The sequence below is a fragment of the Plecotus auritus genome (genome assembly GCF_963455305.1).
Source record: "Plecotus auritus genome assembly, chromosome: 5".
Lineage (NCBI taxonomy): Eukaryota > Metazoa > Chordata > Mammalia > Chiroptera > Vespertilionidae > Plecotus > Plecotus auritus.
Genome location: NC_137776.1, coordinates 37741915 through 37758263, shown reverse-complemented (window position 1 = coordinate 37758263; position 16349 = coordinate 37741915). Strand labels below are relative to the sequence as shown.

General features: G+C 52.6%; 1 protein-coding gene across 6 annotated transcripts in view; it reads left to right on the top strand.

Annotated features, from left to right (window-relative positions):
• Positions 1–352: 352 nt before the first annotated feature.
• HDAC4 (histone deacetylase 4) overlaps positions 353–16349 on the top strand; it is a 244085-nt gene continuing 228088 nt past the window's right edge. For all 6 annotated transcript variants that reach the window (XM_080670452.1, XM_080670455.1, XM_080670453.1 and 3 more), the window contains exon 1: positions 353–640. The gene's annotated coding sequence lies outside the window, so the exon portion shown is untranslated. The remainder of the gene's footprint in view (positions 641–16349) is intronic.

Below are 16349 nucleotides of genomic sequence, written 5' to 3'. Positions count from 1 at the left end.
CTGCTGTTCGTAGGGCGTCTGGCCTGGCCGTTGGCCTCTGCCGGACGAGGGGCGGGAACAGACGGGGCTGTACTTTGGCGGCCAGCGGACCAATGAAAGGACAGCCGGGCGCTTGGGAAGGGCGGGCGGAGGGCGGGGCCGAGCCGTAATTGACGAGCTCTTCATTAGAAACCAGGCTGGAGGGAGGAGCCCGGGAGGGAGGTGATGCAAAGACGCCGCAGCCAATGGCTGCAGAACTTTCGGCTGGGGGGCAGGGCCTTGGCGGCTGACGGGCGTCGGAGCTAACCTATCAGCGCCTGGCTCTGTGCTGGAGGGGGGAGCAGCATCATGGTTCAACGTGGGTCAATTTTTTGTGAATGAGGAGGGGAGGTTGTGGGGCCGCCGCCGCGGTGCACTGTCCCCGCCGCCGCCCGCGCTCGAGCCCGCGCGCCCGCCCGCCGCCCGTCCGCCGCCCGTCCGCCCGCGCCTCCGCCTCAGCCGCCTGGGCCCGGCGCGCCGTGGCCGCGTCCGTGCTGTCGCCGCCGCCCGAGCGCCTGCCCGCCTGCCCGCCTGCCCGCCGCCAGTGGTGGTGGTGGCGGTGCAGGCTGAGGAGATGCGGCTCGGAGCGCCCGCCGCCGCCGTCTCCCCGCCTGCCGCCGCGGTAAGCGCAGCCCGGTCCGGCCTGGCCCGCGGGCCATTGTCCGCCGCCGTCAGCAGGCCGCCGGCCTCCACGCCCTCGGCCCGCCGCCCTGCCCGGCAGGTGGACGTCGGTCCGCGCCCCCGGCCCAGCCCGGCCCCGACCCGGGCACCCAGGCCGCGCGCGCCGCCTAGCTAGAGGGTTCCCGGGCGGGAGCGGCAGCCGGTCGGCACCTTCCTTGCAGCCGAAGCAAAACGACGGCCCTCCGCCGGGGCCGGGAGCGGCCAGGACGGCCGCTCGCCTCCGGGGTCGCACGGCGCCTCAGTCGCTCGGGCCAGGCCGAGCCCCCAGCAGGTGGGCCGGGGGCTCCTGGAGCCCGGCGGGCGCCGTTTATGTAACTTTGTCAGGGCTGTGAGTTTGCAGAAAACCGTCCCTCCCGGGGCTCGCGGCGTGGGGTGCGCCGTCGCGCCTTGTGTGTGCGCCCCGGCCCGCGACGGGGTTACGGGTGCTGCCCACGACCCTGTCTGAGTGCCCGCAGGGTTTCCACAGGCCGAGATGTGGCTGGTCCTGCCCCGAGGATGTGAGCCGTGTCTCCGGGCGTTGTAAAAATACACCATGGCATTATAAGCAATTTATCTCGTATTTACATTTATCGTTGAATTATTTGACACTGTTACAGCGGGAGACCGTGCGGATCTGTTGGAAAGGCCGGGGGTGGAACCCAGTGTACTCATTTAGTGCACATCAGAAATTTGTAATAACTCGCAGCAGCTGATATAAGTGTTTTCTTTATTGCATGTTGTAAATTGACCTGCTGTGACACAATTTTCAAATAAAGCGTTGCAGAAATTAAACTTAAGTTATTTTAAAACTAATGACTTTCTTAACTAAATCCTGATTGCATGACTATAGAGACCTCCCTAATTGCTTGCTGAGAGCAGCGCTGATGCCTTGCCCTTGCTGAGGGAGGAAAGGCCTGCTAGTTACTTCGCTTCCTCTTTTCTCCACTCGGGCTTTTCTGTTTATTCCCACAAACCACCTAAGCATGGAAGGCCTGAGAGTAAACATGCAAACATCCCTCACCCAGAGCCCGCCCAGCAAGACTGGGAGAGTGCCAGTGGGTCCATACCTTGGCCTGGTTTCACTTTTTCTTTTGTAGCATGGTCATGGTTACCTGGAGTTTTAATTGCTTCTGATAATTATGTGCATTTTGTGAGGGGCGGTGCTGTGATCGTGGTGGTTTCACAGTACAGCCAGGAAAGGTGGTGATGGTGACGGGAGAGGGAGAGACATTGAATTAAGAAAACTCAGCTGCTTGTACACAAATATACACTACAGCATTTACAAAGCAACAAAAGTTATTGCAGAATTTTGCAGTAACTATGGCAACACAATTACTCTATTATCATTGGAAATGCAAAATGCCACCCTGCTAGAAGTTCCTTCAGAATGGAGTTTTGGATATTGAAAATATGTAGATTTGATTTTTTTCAGGTAGCTCCTGAGAATCCTAAAATCTGTGTTCAATTACCTATTTTTAAGACTGATCAAGCTTTCCCAGATAGTCTACTCACTTGGGTCTGTGGCATCTTGCCCTAGAACTCACATTTGTGTGGGAGGAAAGTGTTTTCCTGCTTTAAAAACACACACACCCTGACACATTGTAAGACTTCTACAGCGATCTGGGCTTTTATTTTAAAGATCAAATACCTTCCTAAAAAGAACAACGATCAGTCAGAAAAGAAGCAGGGTTTCTACAGCAGGCAGATGTAACACTGCCCTCTTTAGGGTTCTTTCTCCTGCCAGGGGTGCAGGCACCATGAGTGCCTGGGGTTGGGGGTGGGGTGGATGACTTGAGGATGGCTTGTAGGACCAGAAGGCCTAGGGACCAAGGACAGATGTGGCCTGAGCCAGAGAGAATGTTCAGTGGTCAGCAGCTTCACAGCCGTGCAAAATAAAAATCTCCAAATGCCATGTTCTCCGAGGCCTTGGGGGATGTTACTGTAGTGGGATCAATGGAACATGGCATCCTGGCCATGTGCAGCTGGAGTGCGGGTCTTGATTTTCGGTGGTTGGAACCTGCTTTATGAGGATAGGATGCCCCTTGTTATGTTTACCAGGAAGACTCTAGTTCTGGAAGTTTCCACACATTGTGGGGTTGCTGCAGTTTAATTTTGTTATAATCCTTTCCTTTTAACTACTGCATATTTATGCCCAGTAATCGACTTCCATTTTCCAGCTTCATTGTGAGGTTTCAATGCAGCATGAATGGCTTTGAATTCTCATCCTTTGATGTTGGGGGTGGCACCAGAGGAAAGGGGACTTTGTGCCGTCTTAATTGCCAGAGCAGAAGAAACATTTCATCACTCCTGTAGAATGCGTCCATACCGTTCTCTATTGAAAACGGCTGGGCTTTCATGGCTCAGAAGCTGCCATGAGTAATAGATTAATACCTGATGTAGGGAGTGAGCCAGACACAGGGAAGGAGGGACAACTGCTGGTGCTGGGCTGCCTCAGGCGACAGGCCGTGCTGGGCTTTCTGTCCCTGGACCAGAATCAATGACTGGGGAGAAGGGTACCCAGTTTTGGTGGGAGCTTCGGATTTGGAACCTGGTTCTTCAGCCTGTGAAGCTGGGCCCCAGTCCTTGCTGTTCTAGCCAGAGGGCAAGTCCCTGCCCATTGGTTGCAGCCCCCCACCTTGATCCTGGGGTGGGTGTCAGGGATCAAGTTTGGAAGGGGTTTTTGTTTCAATCTCAGATGGTCAGCATATGCTGTGAACTTCATGGGCTCAGCGCTTTTGGCCTTTACCTTAGAGAAAGGTACAGTGTCTTCTGGTTCAAGTCAGAAGAGGGGCCCCATGTCAAAAGTGATGCTGCATTTTAGCATACCTTATTAAGTATGTTTATAGAGTGATTCTTTTGGGGAAAATTGTCACTGAAGTAAGAATCGTGAGTTCTTTTTGTAAGGTCATGTTTATCGTCACTTGGGCTTATGTGAAGAGAAGGGGTGGGTGGGGCTTGTATGGGGTGCAGTGTGGGCTGTGGCATCTGCAGCTGCTCAGGGTCTCTCTGCTGCCTGCCTTTTCTGACATGCCTCTTCCTTACTTTCTGGAAGGAAGGTCCAGGGCCCTACAGAGGTTTCCTCCACTGTGACCTCTTATAGAACCACGGGGACAGATCAGCATCTGTATCAGCCCATGCAGAAGCCAGAATGTCCCTCCTGGGAGGAGAGTGTTACCCGTACACAGCTAGTGGCTAGCATTTAATGAGCACTTACTTGGGCCACATGTCATAGAGGCTCCAGTTTCTCTCCCCACAGCCTGAGGTGGCTCCTATTCTGTACTCAGTTTGCAGAGGAGAGACCTGAGATAGAGGTGAAAATACAACAGCTGGCACCCAAATACTAGTCCCCTCTTCCATGCCTCTGCTTCCAGGCCAGTGGTGGTCTTAAAGTTGAAGTTCATTGTAGGTGAGCCCTTTGGGAGAGCACAGCCTCTTTGAGAAGATGACAGTTTGGAATACTTTCTGGGTTCAGTGTTGTGGTCACTGCTGTTGGAGCTGTCCTAGCTGACAGTTGCAGCAGCCTCTGGGAAGTAGCTCTGGCTTTCTTAGGCTGTCTCTTCCTCCTCCAGTGCGGCATGGAATTGGGAGGGATCTTAACAATCCTGTCAGTGGCAGTGGTGGTTGCATGGAGTGCTTGGATGTCTCCTGAGGCTGCCTGGGGGCAGGTGAGAGTGGTGGAGGACACCTCGTGCTCCACAACCATTTCAGCCAGAGCAGGGTGGCCCTCAGTGTTTTGTCTGGAAGATTATCTTGGAAGGATGCTCTCCAAGGACCTAAAACTTTGAAAAACCACTGATTTAATCTGTTATTATAATTCCAAGCCAGACACCTTAAAGAAAATATATTGACAGATTTAACAATATAAGAATTAAAGAAAATTCTCTTTGACAAAAGATTCTATAAGTGAGGTTAAGAGACAATGGGAGAACAAAATATACAGAAAAATGTACCTATATGAGCTTAATTGTCAAAATGCAAAGAGCTTTTACAAACCAATAAGAAAAGGATGAGCATCCCTATTGCGAGATGAGCAAAGCATGTAAATATGCAGATCACAGTGGCTACTGTAAAAAACACAAGCTTTACTAATAAAGAAATTCAGCTGAAAGGAGATCCCCTTTATGCTCATCATATTAGCTAAGGTAAGTTTGACAACACCCATTGGTGGTGGTATTGATAATTTCTATCTTCTGTGGTTTTTGAGAAATTGAAGTAAGTTAATACATGGAAAGTGCTTAGAATAGGGCCTGGCACATAGTAAACAAAATGTGAGTGTTGGCTGTTATGATTTTTTTGCTCTCCGTAGAGCAAAAAATCATAATTAATTATTCTCCAGAAAAATTTTATGTGTCAAAATTTTAAGTGGTCAGCCCCCTTTCCCCAGCAGTTCTACTAACTAGAATATTTATTCTTAGGAAATAATATGATGAACATAAGGCCATTTAGATGTGCACAGGATGTTTTGTTACGTTATTTATAAAGGGGACACTTATTAAATAAATTTTGGTATTTCGGCCTGCGGAGTGTGTGTGTACTGGCTCCCGGCCGGCAGAAGTGCAGTGTGTTAGGAAAGCAGGTCCTGAACAATACCCAGGTTTTTTTTTTTAAGTATTTGGGTCTAAAGTGATAATGGTGGTCCTCTGGGGTTTTAGGAAAATGAGATGTGAGGGACTTTGATTGTCTTTTTATATATAATCTATAATAATAAAAGCATACTATGCTAATTAGACCGGACAACCTTCTGGACGAAGCCGGGGCTGCGAGGGAAGCCCGGGTCCCGGGTGCCTGCCAGCAGCCGGAGGAAAGCCCAGGTCTTGGGTGCCAGAGGGAAGCCGGTGCTGGTGGCCAGGGGAAGAAAGGCCTACTCTTGCACAAATTTCGTGCATTGGGCCTATAGTCCTATGTAATAAAAGGCTAATATGCAAAACAACTGAACGGCCGAACGACAGGTTGCTATGACATGCACTGACCACCAGGGGGCAGATGCTCAATGCAGGAGCTGCCCCCTGGTGGTCTGTGTGCTCCCACAGGGGGAGCACCGCTCAGCCAGAAGCCGGGTTCAAGGCTGGCAAGTGTAGCGATGGTGGCGGGAGCTTCTCTCGCCTCCGCAGCAGTGCTAAGGATGTCCAGGCCCGCTCCCCGTTAGTCGGACATCCCCTGAGGACTCCCGGACTGTGAGAGGGCGTAGGCTGGGCTGAGGGACCCCCTCTCCCCTCCTAGTGCACAAATTTCATGCACTGGGCCTCTAGTGGTATTATATAACTTTTTGCTCTAAGCATGGAATACTTTTAAAAAGAAAGTTGATTTTCCATGGGGGGAAACACTCTTCAATTACATTATTTATAAGGGAGAGAAAGACCAAATCCTTGGGAAGTTGATAAATATGCTTAGCATTAGAAGAATTTAGGGGATTTGTTTCTCTGGCTTGCTTGTGAGCTCTCTGAGCAGAGAGCTGGCCTCATGGGTCTGGGTGTGTCTGTGCAGTTCTTCTATGCTACAAATGGTATTCTCAGTGGTCTCAACTGAAAGCAGGTTTGTACCCTTCATTCCCTTTCTCAAATTCTGCCATGCCTTCCATGTCTTCTTAGTACCTGGAAAGCCTGTCTGATGCTGGCCTTTATTTTACCAGCCTCTTCTGATAGCACTTGTTTGTTAACTGAGCTTTGGTCCCCCCTGCTTGCTTCCTTGCTCTCAGTAAGCCCCTTTAACCCCAGGGCCTTTGCACACATTGTTTCATTTCTTGGAACCACCTCTCTTCATCTCCCTTTCCCTCAGCCCCTCAATCCATGCATATCCTTTGACCCTTGCTACATATAAGCCTAACATCTTTTCTGCTCCTTTCTGATAGGATCCAGTTGTACAATTTCAATAGCTTGTCATGATGTTAGTGGTTCACTGTCACCACTAACATCATGATGAGCTGGGGGCTCATGGGGTTGAGGGCCTCATGCCCACTCTGTCTCTGAGGCCTGGCTGTAGGTGTTCCAGGAATGAATGACTGAGTCGCTGAGGGAAGGGCACAGTGTAGGCTCTGGTGGAGAGCCTGGTCGAGGACTGGTCCGGGCCTCATGGCACCTGTGTGCTTCCTATGCTTTGGAACTGCCTGTTTCCTTCCTGCCGCCACCTGGGAACTTCTTGGTTCTGATTTTGGAGATCACATGCTTTTAAGTAGATGCCATAAATAAAAGTGTTGTGGATTCTGTGATCCAGCGAGGAATGAGCAGGAGGGTCTCAAACACACAGCTGTCAAGTGGCAAATGGGGCCATTGTGCACACAGCCAAGGTGGGTGCACATGGCTTGTCCTCGGCCCAGGCTTCAGTGTTCCAGGTGGCCAGCTGCCGCTTTTATTAATGGCATTTTCCCATTTGTTTCATATTGGAGTTAATGACATTGTTTAGTCATTTCTTATTTAACCTCATAATTTTAATATGATACTTTAATATAGTTGTGTATGTAAACATTTTGGAGTCTGCTCTGTTTAAAAAAGCGAATGTTAGGCTGTGTGAGTTTACTATTATTTATGAAGTATTTCGACTGTGTGAGTCAATTTTGTTGGATTGATGTTTGTACTTGAAACAATAAATCGGTTCTTAGGGCCTGAAAGCCTAAGCCCGCCTTCCAAGGAGTGATGGAATTACGTCCTCACTATGGAGCATGTCATCTGCCTTCTGCGGTGCTCTTTGGTAGAGTGGTCTTTTTCAGACTTCAGAGAGAAGTTTTGTGATCCCCTATGACCTCTCTTTGGTGGGGGAGTGGTGCTGGTGGTGTTTGGGAGTGTTTCCTGCAGTTTTTAATTGGTCAGTTAATATTTTGCAAATCTTAAGCCTGTACCCAACTCCAAGTACAAGGTGAGGGGACAGAAAGGGGATGGAGTTGAGCAAATAAATGCTCCTTGCCTGGGGGGACTCAGTGGCAGATGCAGTGGCAGGTCCTGTGACCCGTCTCCATCAGGAAGACCTGGCCTCTGCCCACAAGGAGTGTAGTTGTTGGTGGGGTTGTGAGAGTGGGGGAGAGGAAACACCCACAGGTGCACCAGGCTGGGGAGGCTGATGCTGGGGGTCTGGGGGCCACGGTGGTAGAGGAGCAGGGCCCACGTGGAGGGAGGCAGAAGCAGGGCTGGAAATGGGTGCGGTCCTCTTTAGCCAGAGCAGAGCTGTGGGCCTCTGCAAAGTGGAAAGGCCATCATAATCAGATGGTGGCCAGCTCTGAGGGTTCCTGGGCCAGAGGGCTGAGGAAGGATGAGCTGGACAGCCTGCTGGGCTGGCTAGTTGGGCTGGTCTTCGTGAAGGACTCCCTGCTGCTTCCTTGCACACAGTTTGCTTGCATTTCATTGAGGTTTCTGAACTTCTGTTCCTTCTGTTTTTTGCCAAGTGCCACGTACCTGACCTCTCTGCATCTAACTTGGCTGAGGGAACAGGGTGAGGGACACGGTTGTGCTTGGCCCCAGCCAGAAGCCTCCCCCGCCCCATGGCCTGGGGCATGTGCTTGGACTGAGCGCTTCCAGGGAGGACCCTAGGGCACCTCACACTGCGGGGGAGGGGGCGGGCGGGGCCATGTCCTGAAGGGAGGTGACCAATTCTTTCCTCCTTCCCTCAGCCAGTGTTCCTGAGACCCCTCTTCTAGTTCTGGGGCTCCTTAGAGTAGCTGTCAGGGCTGCGCTTCATGCGAGTCATTCTAGAGAACGTTCTAGAAGGGACCTGAGCCAACCTTTAATCCAGCTGTTGGTTTTGTACATCTGGAGTCAAAAGCTGTTTCTGAGCCCCACTTGGCCCTCTGCAGGAGCTTTCCTGGCAGAACGCAGGGCTCTGGCAGACCTACAGGTCAAGAGATGGACACTGAGCAAGTCAGTGGAGGCCGCAGGTTCTTTGAGGACTGATGTTTGAGCCCTGCTAGGGCGAAAGGTTTAGAGTTCTGATTAGCCTGGCCCCCACCCAACTTTTGGGGTTGTGGATACCCAGGGGGAGGTACAGTCATGTACCATGGCCTGGGCCACCAGTGCAGGGCATGGAGTTAATTAGTGAGTGCTAAGAGCAGAACCACTCGCGCTGGGGGGCCCTCGGCCCTGTGGGCCTTCAAAGAATCATACAGACTTCCTCGGTGGGCACTACTGTGGATTACAACCCTCTTTGCTGTAAAATGTATGTACGATTTTGCACTGAAAAGGTCATAATAGGTGGTTTCAGTTCCTGTTCTTTGCAAAACCTTTCTCTTGCCAGCTTAAGGGCTGGGTTGTAATTCCTTCCTGGCCTCCAGGTCAGAGGGACACATTGAAGGACATGACACTGGGGCATTTCTGTTCCAACTTTGGTCTCCTCCCCAGTACCTTCTCTGAAGCTGGTGTTTGCCTTTAACTAGTTTAGTGGCAGCCTGAGCCCATCCCCCATTGTCAGCTTGGACAGCAGCCCACCTGCAACCTCCTAATTAATGGTCCTTTCTACTCAAGGTCCCCGAGGAAGTGTGGGCCAGGCGGCCTGCCTCTCTCTGGGCAGCTGGAAGTGGCCTCCTCTGCCCACAGCAGCCCTGAGCCCCCAGTGGAGCAGCATTGAGGTCACCTCCTGGCCACCTCCCTGGGCTGATGGAGAGTCGACCTTTTGGATCAAGGAGTTAACAAACAACAGTGTGAAATGTGTCCTAACGTGTGCCCTGAAGAAGAATGTCCTTTTGCGTCAGTATGCGTAGTGTTCGGCCAAGTGTGGGCTGCCTTTGGGGGAAGCTATTATTTTCAGAATTCTTTAATGAAGTGGAGGATGGAGCTGAAGGGGCAGAGAGGCACACAGCGCACTCTGCTCCTTCCCAATGCTTTCTTTCTCCTCCTTGTGGCTCCTCCGTGGGCTCATTGAGGTTTCGTTGCAGCCAGGTGCCGGGTAAAGGGTGGAGGTGCAAGTTCTGTTGTGCCCAAGAGGGGTTTCCATGGTTGCAGATATCTTGCTTTCCATGGCTGTGAGTGCTGAGGACACAACGTGGGTGTTGAGTCACACCTCGGTTGAGATCCCACCTTCACTGTTGTGTCTCTGTTGACTGGCTGATATCACCTCGCTTCTGCCAGTTGAATGTTCTGTCTATAGGATGGGAGATGGGCTCCTCTCTGGGAGCCATTGGGAGGCTGAATGGGGGTGCTGGGCACCCTCTCGCTAAGCTCTGCCCTTCTCTACCCCCTCTCTGTGGGCAGGCCTCAGGTATGCTGTCATCTGCAGGGAACTGTGGGGGACTGAGCCTTTGACTCCCTGAGGCCCCTGTGCTGGCTCAGGCCACTCAGGGCATTTCTGCCTGCATCTGTCTGCTGAAGTCCCGGCAGGGCAAGATCCTCCCTGAAGGACTTCATTTGGGAGCGAGTTGTTATCTGTCTTTGTCCTCGCAGGCCCTGTTTCTTAGCCTTTGGAGATGTTCTTGAAAGCTCAGTAGCACCTGTTACACGGCACATGGAACACCATCAGCTTTGAGGGTGCTGCTGTGCGTGTCCTATACATAGGGCTGACCACAGCCATGCTGTCCCAATGTGCCTGGCTTGGACATGGTGTGGTTCGTTTCTAGGCCAGGGCTGCTGAGGTCCCTGGCACTGAAGGTGATCCGTGAGCTGGAGTGATGGAGATTTCATGCTGGGTCTTCACCTCAGAGCATTGCCTGGTGTCCCAGGATGCTGGCTGGATGTTCCAAAGCCAGTTGCAGGTTTCCCTGCCCCTGGCTTCTCTTCTTGTCACTGTTCTTTATCATGCACCAACAGGGAGCCTCAGGGACAGAGCATTCTACCCCTTCTTCACCCCCTATGGATGGCAGCATGGGAAGACCTTGGGAAGGCCGCTCTCTGAGGCAGCTGTAGCTTGAGGGAACCTGCATGGCCTTGGTGCTTGGGTTCTGTGTGGAGGGGACTGTAAGCACCAGGACTTAGAGATCAGAGAGGCTGGTGCCCTGTGGGCATGGCCCTCCACAGGAGATGGTGCTCTATGTGCCATGTGTATATGGGGGCCAGGTGTAACTGTGTTGTAGGACAGGTGGCCTCTGGTGAATGGAGGAGCATGGAGGCAGGAAACCAGATTATGTCCTCCCTGGGATTGTGGGAAAAACACTTTAAGGGAATCTTTGTTGTTGTTGTTGTGGTTAATCCTCACCCAAGGATATTCTCCCCCTCTCCCCATTGATTTCTAAAGAGAGTAGAAGGGAGGGGGAGAGACACACAGAGAGAAACATCAATGTGAGAGAGATCCTTCAGTCCTCAGGTCAGTGCTCTAACTACTTAGCAAAACTGGCTAGGGCAGTGGTCGGCAAACTCATTAGTCAACAGAGCAGCAAACCGCGGCTCGCGAGCCGCATGTGGCTCGTGAGCCGCAGTTTGCCGACCACTGGGCTAGGGCTTTAAGGGAATCTTTTGTGAGTGGCTCTCAGTATTGAGCAGGAGGATATTTCTGGTAGCTCTCCATCAGCTAGTATCTCTCCATGGCAAGTTCAGAGAGCACTGTGCAGATATTGATAGACTTGCTTCCTCAGAAGGTGCAGGTGAAGGAAGAGTTCAGATATGGCTTGATCCAGCTTTTCCACACTGTCATCAAGACAGACTTGTTTCTTCCCCCTCTCTTGGGTGAATCAGCTTCCTGGTCCCAACAGGGTCCTGCCAGCTGATGTCAGGGCTGCACTCCTGCTAGTTTATGCTACCAGGAAAGAGAGTATCTTTGCCCCAACAAAAGTCTTGATTCACTTTCCTTGGTTTGCCTTAGGTCACCTATTCACCTCTGAACCGTCACTGTAGCCAGGGGTATGGAATGTGCTGAATGGTTCAGCCTCTTCCAGAAGCTGGTTGGGGAGTCCGCTTCCCTCATCTGGAAATCACTGTGGTGGGGAAGGAAGGGGAGAGATGGTGATGAGGGAATCAGCTGACAGCATCCTCCATGGAGCTCCTTGCCCTTAGCAGCCCCAGCAGCATTCCACACGTCCTTTCCTGTGAACCCCAGTGTGTGGTGCCATGCTGAACGCTTCACAGACCTTGTCTCATGGAATTCTGCAGCAGCCCTCGATGGAGGGAGGGATGATGCCCACCACAGAGGGGAAGTGAGGCCTTGACTAGGACTTCTGTGGCAGTGGATGACAGAACACTCCGGCCTCCCTGTGTCTCCTTCCTGGATATGACCTGGGCCCTACAAGTTGGGCATGTGGTTAGAACTGGCCAGTTGGCACGGTGGACAGAGGTCAGGGAAATTCCTTCACTCTCTCCCTCTGCTGCTGTCTGGCAAGGCCTTCAGGTAGTGGGGCTAGGCCTCCTGGTATCTTGAGTGCTTCCTACTGACCAGTCCCGTTGCCCTCAGAGTTGTGCCCCAGCACCCCAGGGGGGCCAAGGCAGTTGTCTGAGGATGCTCTGGGGGCGATGCTGAGGGGGGCAAATGCTGAGGGTATCCTGGGAAGAGTGAGAGCAAGTCCTGGCAGTCCCAGGAACCCCACTAGCCATACCCACTTCTCTCCAGGCAAGGGGTGCATTGGAAAGGATGTGCTTTGGGATCAGATAGATTGGCTTAAAATTTGGCTTTCACAACCCTCCAGTGTGTAGGTGGTCGGTTGTCCAGCTCCCCTGTGCCTCAGTCTTCCCACCTGCAAGATGGGCATGGGGGTTTCTGCAGTGGGGAATTGTCAGAATTGAGTGGGATATAGAGGCCTGTGGCCTAGCTCTAGACCTGCCGAGAGGCACAGGATGAAGAAATGCTATTGCCTTTCCTTAGGTTCATGTGTCTGTGGGTTGGGCAGACCCCGCCCAGGGGCCGGTGCCTTAGCACTGTGTGCTATTAAGTACCATCTGTTAGTCCTTCAACACTCTGTGGCATAGAGACCCTTACTCCCAGCTGACTGTTGAAGCTGACACCGAAGCAGGAGCAGATGGCTTGATGGTGAGGAATTGGGCCCTTAGCCCCTGCCTTTCTCTCCTGTTAACAGGTGGGAATGTGTGGTACTGTTGTCTATGCCCAAATGGGAGGTGCTGGGCTCATTCTGGGATGCACTTCTGGGTCCGACAGGCCGAGTGGTGAGGGGCTGGCGTGTGTCCTGTCACATGTTCAGGTGTGGAGGGTGTCCCAACCAGAGGGAGAGGCTGGGGACCTCAGAGCTGCACTTCCTCCCAATTCTGAGGATTTCCTTCTCAGGGAGGTAGGGCTTTTCATCAAGGTGGGAAGGGCATGCTGTTGCTGTTGGTGGTAGCTGGCCCTATTGCCCATGCCGGCCAGGAGCACAGCTGGATAGTGTGAGGAACCAGCAGCCCATATGGTGGAGCTAGGCTGGATGTGGCCTTGGCCTGGGTGGGTGGGAAGATGTTCCTACCCATCTCCCTGCTCCAGTCCCCGCCCCCTTATACCTGCGCTCTGTTAGCCTTCCTCCTCTCCTGGCCCTGCCTCAGCTGTATTGCCAATTGGAGTTGCCCCTGCTTATGGTCATCCAGGACATTTGTTACAGGTGTCTTCTTCTCCCTCTTCTTTAGCCCACCTGAGTTCTGGATGCACAGCCCTGAGGGTGCCCCCGACACCCCCATGACAGGCACGCACACAGTTACACAATGCAGGCTCACATGGGGTAGTACATGCCCACATGCGCACACACACAGGCACATGTGCATGCGGTGCCACATGGGAAATATGAAAACCTGGCTCCTCTCTTGTGATTCTCATCGAGCTGATTTTAGCCGCATGTCTACGTGCCTATCACTTAATGAGGAACAGCGGAGTTTGTGGAACTCGGCACATCGGATGACGGTTGGGGTGATGAAATTCTCCCTCTGTGGAGTGCAACTCTCACCCAGTTCCTCATCTCTAGGCGTAGATCCTTTGTTTTTTTAATCCTTACAAGTTTGGCTTTCTCCAGACGGTAGGACATTAGTTTCACATGTGGGAGTTTGAGTATTGACCACCAAAGGGGGCTGTAGGTTGGGTTGGTCCAGGACTGCTGAGACCAGCCTCCCCATAAGGCCCTGGGACATGGCCTCACTGGACTCTGACTGGTATTCCTTAGGAAAGTCCAACAGCCGCTCCTGAAGCTGATGCGCTGACAGGTTCCCTTAAGGCACCAATTCTTTTTTTCATAGTGTGGTGATGTTCCAGGGCACACACAATGTTTGAAAGCTTCTTCTATATAACCAGGGAAACTCCAGTGGAGAACATTCTAGCAGAATCACCCAGGCTCCTGAGCCTTGCACCTGTCCCTGCATCCTTGGGCAGCACTCCTCTTCCAAACTCTTCCAGTGGAGGGTGCCCCTTCTTTAATTGTAGCCACTTCAACCAGCAAGACCTTGGGGTGGAGCCTGGGATCCATATCACATGGTTCCTGCAGTGGCCAGGACCTCAAACCTGGTGGTGGTGGTGACCCCTCCCTCTCATCTTTGGTCTTTACTCTTCCTCATAGTGATGACCCTGAACCGTGCTCCCTGGGTCCCTGTTCCAGTCCTTGCCTCCTTAACCTGCGCTCTGTTAGCCTTCCTCCTCTCCTGGCCACAGCACTCCTGCCCAGACAGTCATGGCTCCTGTTGTCTAGAATAAAATTCGGGTCCTTTTGTATCACCTGCATGGTCCGCAGGCCTTGGTCTAGGTGCTCTTCCCCAGATTCATCATCTGTGTGTCTGGCCTGGCTACATGGATCTGTTTGGTCCATTTGCTGGGCTCTCTGGCCTTGGGCTTTAACTTGTGCTTGGGGCTTCCAGGTCCACAACTGGAGACTCTTATTAGAGACTCATTCTGGTGGCTGGATGGCTCCCTTTCGATTCCATAATGGTGGAGGTGTGATCACAGCCTCCTTGGCGTCCCTGACCCCCAACCCGTTTCTCCTGTCCTCTATCCTCTCCGTGCCTTGTAATGGGTAGTGGATGAGGCCACAGTTAGGGTCTCTAAGTCCTGCTGCATCACGCTATCCTTCAGTCCCTGGGGGCAAAGATTCCTCTGTAGAAATGGGGGCTAGCGTGTGCTGTTCTTCATTGTCATGGAGGCCTGACCATGCCTCAGCTATGCTGCCAAGTGGAGTTGCAAGACTTCTCATAGCTTGAGGTTGAGACTCCAAAAGCAGGTGGAACTTACCCCCCCACCCCTCACCATCCTGTAGTCCACCCTGCCTTCCAACACCTACCCTGAGGGGCTGGGCTGAGGCAGAGTCCTCACTGGGCTTTCACAGTTGGAACCCCATTTTCTTCTGTCCTTGTACCCTACTCAGTGCTTAGAGCAGCCCCATCTGCTACCCCAGTGTGCAGGGCATGGCTCACTTTCTTTGCAGGCCCTGATGGAGCAAGGGTGGGAGGCCTTGGAACAAAGGAAGCTGAGAGTCAGCGATTCTCCCCAAGGCCTGCCGCAGAGCATTTATCAGAGGGGCTGGGAGAGGGTTTCCTTTCACAACAGAAGGAGGCCTAGAGTCTGTAACCACATCACACCTGGGCAGCAGGCATCCTGAACTAAGGGGAGAGACTCCAGAGAGGCTCCCAGGGATGCGCCTCTGCCTGCGGGTGCTAAGCATCTACATTTGTCCATCTACCGCACCCAGGCTCACCGTGTCCTTGGACTAAAGAGTTTGGGATTAGCTGCCTTGTACCCTCTGGTGGCCTTTCCCATTCACGGGTCCCTCTCAGCACTCTGCAGGCTTCTAAGGTCTCAGCCTCACTTTGCATTCTTATTTCTACTTCATGGCTGGTTTTCTTGGTTTTCTAGCATCGGGGATTGTTCCTGCCTTGGCTGTCTTTACTGGGCCTCAGGGCTGTGCCTGATGTTTGAACTGTGGACTTGGGGTCCTGGCAGTGCTTCTACAGTTGTTCCAGAAAGGAATACATTGTAATTGACTATCAGAACACCCATGTGCTGTGCAGCAGGTAGAAGGCTCCTACCTGGCGGTGGGGGGATGGTGGAGGTTGGTTCTCCTGGTCCAGCCCTGCCCAGGGCAAGCTCACAGCAAGTCCCTGGGTGACTGATTGGTCCGCACTGGGGGTCCTTCAGAGTGTGGATTTGGAAAACAACCTTCCTTTGTTCTCCCCTGAGGACCCTGTGATTCTCAGAGAGGCCAGGTGTGCAAGTGCCTGTGCTGGCCCCGAGGTTAAGGAACTGGCCCCTAGCTCCTACCCACACTCCATCAGGTCTGTCTCTAAGCCTGGCTCAGTCTGCAGCCAGTCAGCTTATGTCCTCCTTCCCCTTATGTCACAGAATGTGAAACTGCAGAGCTGGAGTGTGAAGACAGGCTCAGGGGGTGAGCCCTTGATGGGAGAACTGGTAGGGCACGGGGCAGGGAGAGCCCCTGCAGCTGGCAGCCTTCTCTACCAGCACTGCTGGGCTGGAGCACAGGAAGTGGGTGTGTCCTCCTGATCACTGGAAGACAGGCTGGGAGTGAAATCAGTCTCTGGACAGTGAGGACAGTGACGTAAAACTCCTTCCTATTAGAATAAAGAATACAGAACACCCATGTGCTGTGCAGCAGGTAGAAGGCTCCTACCTGGTGGTGGGGAGGTGGGGCGTGGGGGGGGGGGTGGTTCTCCTGGCCCAGTCCTGCCCAGGGCAAGCTGACAGCCAGTCCCTGGGTGACTGGGAGTCCTGCAGTTACATGATCGGAGGGTAGATAACAGAAATCATTTCTCTTGTATTGCCTGAGAGTGTAAAGCATTTCCAATATCATTAATATTAAAGGAACTAAATTGGAAGAATAGATCAGCAATACAAGTAATCAGTTACTGTAATTG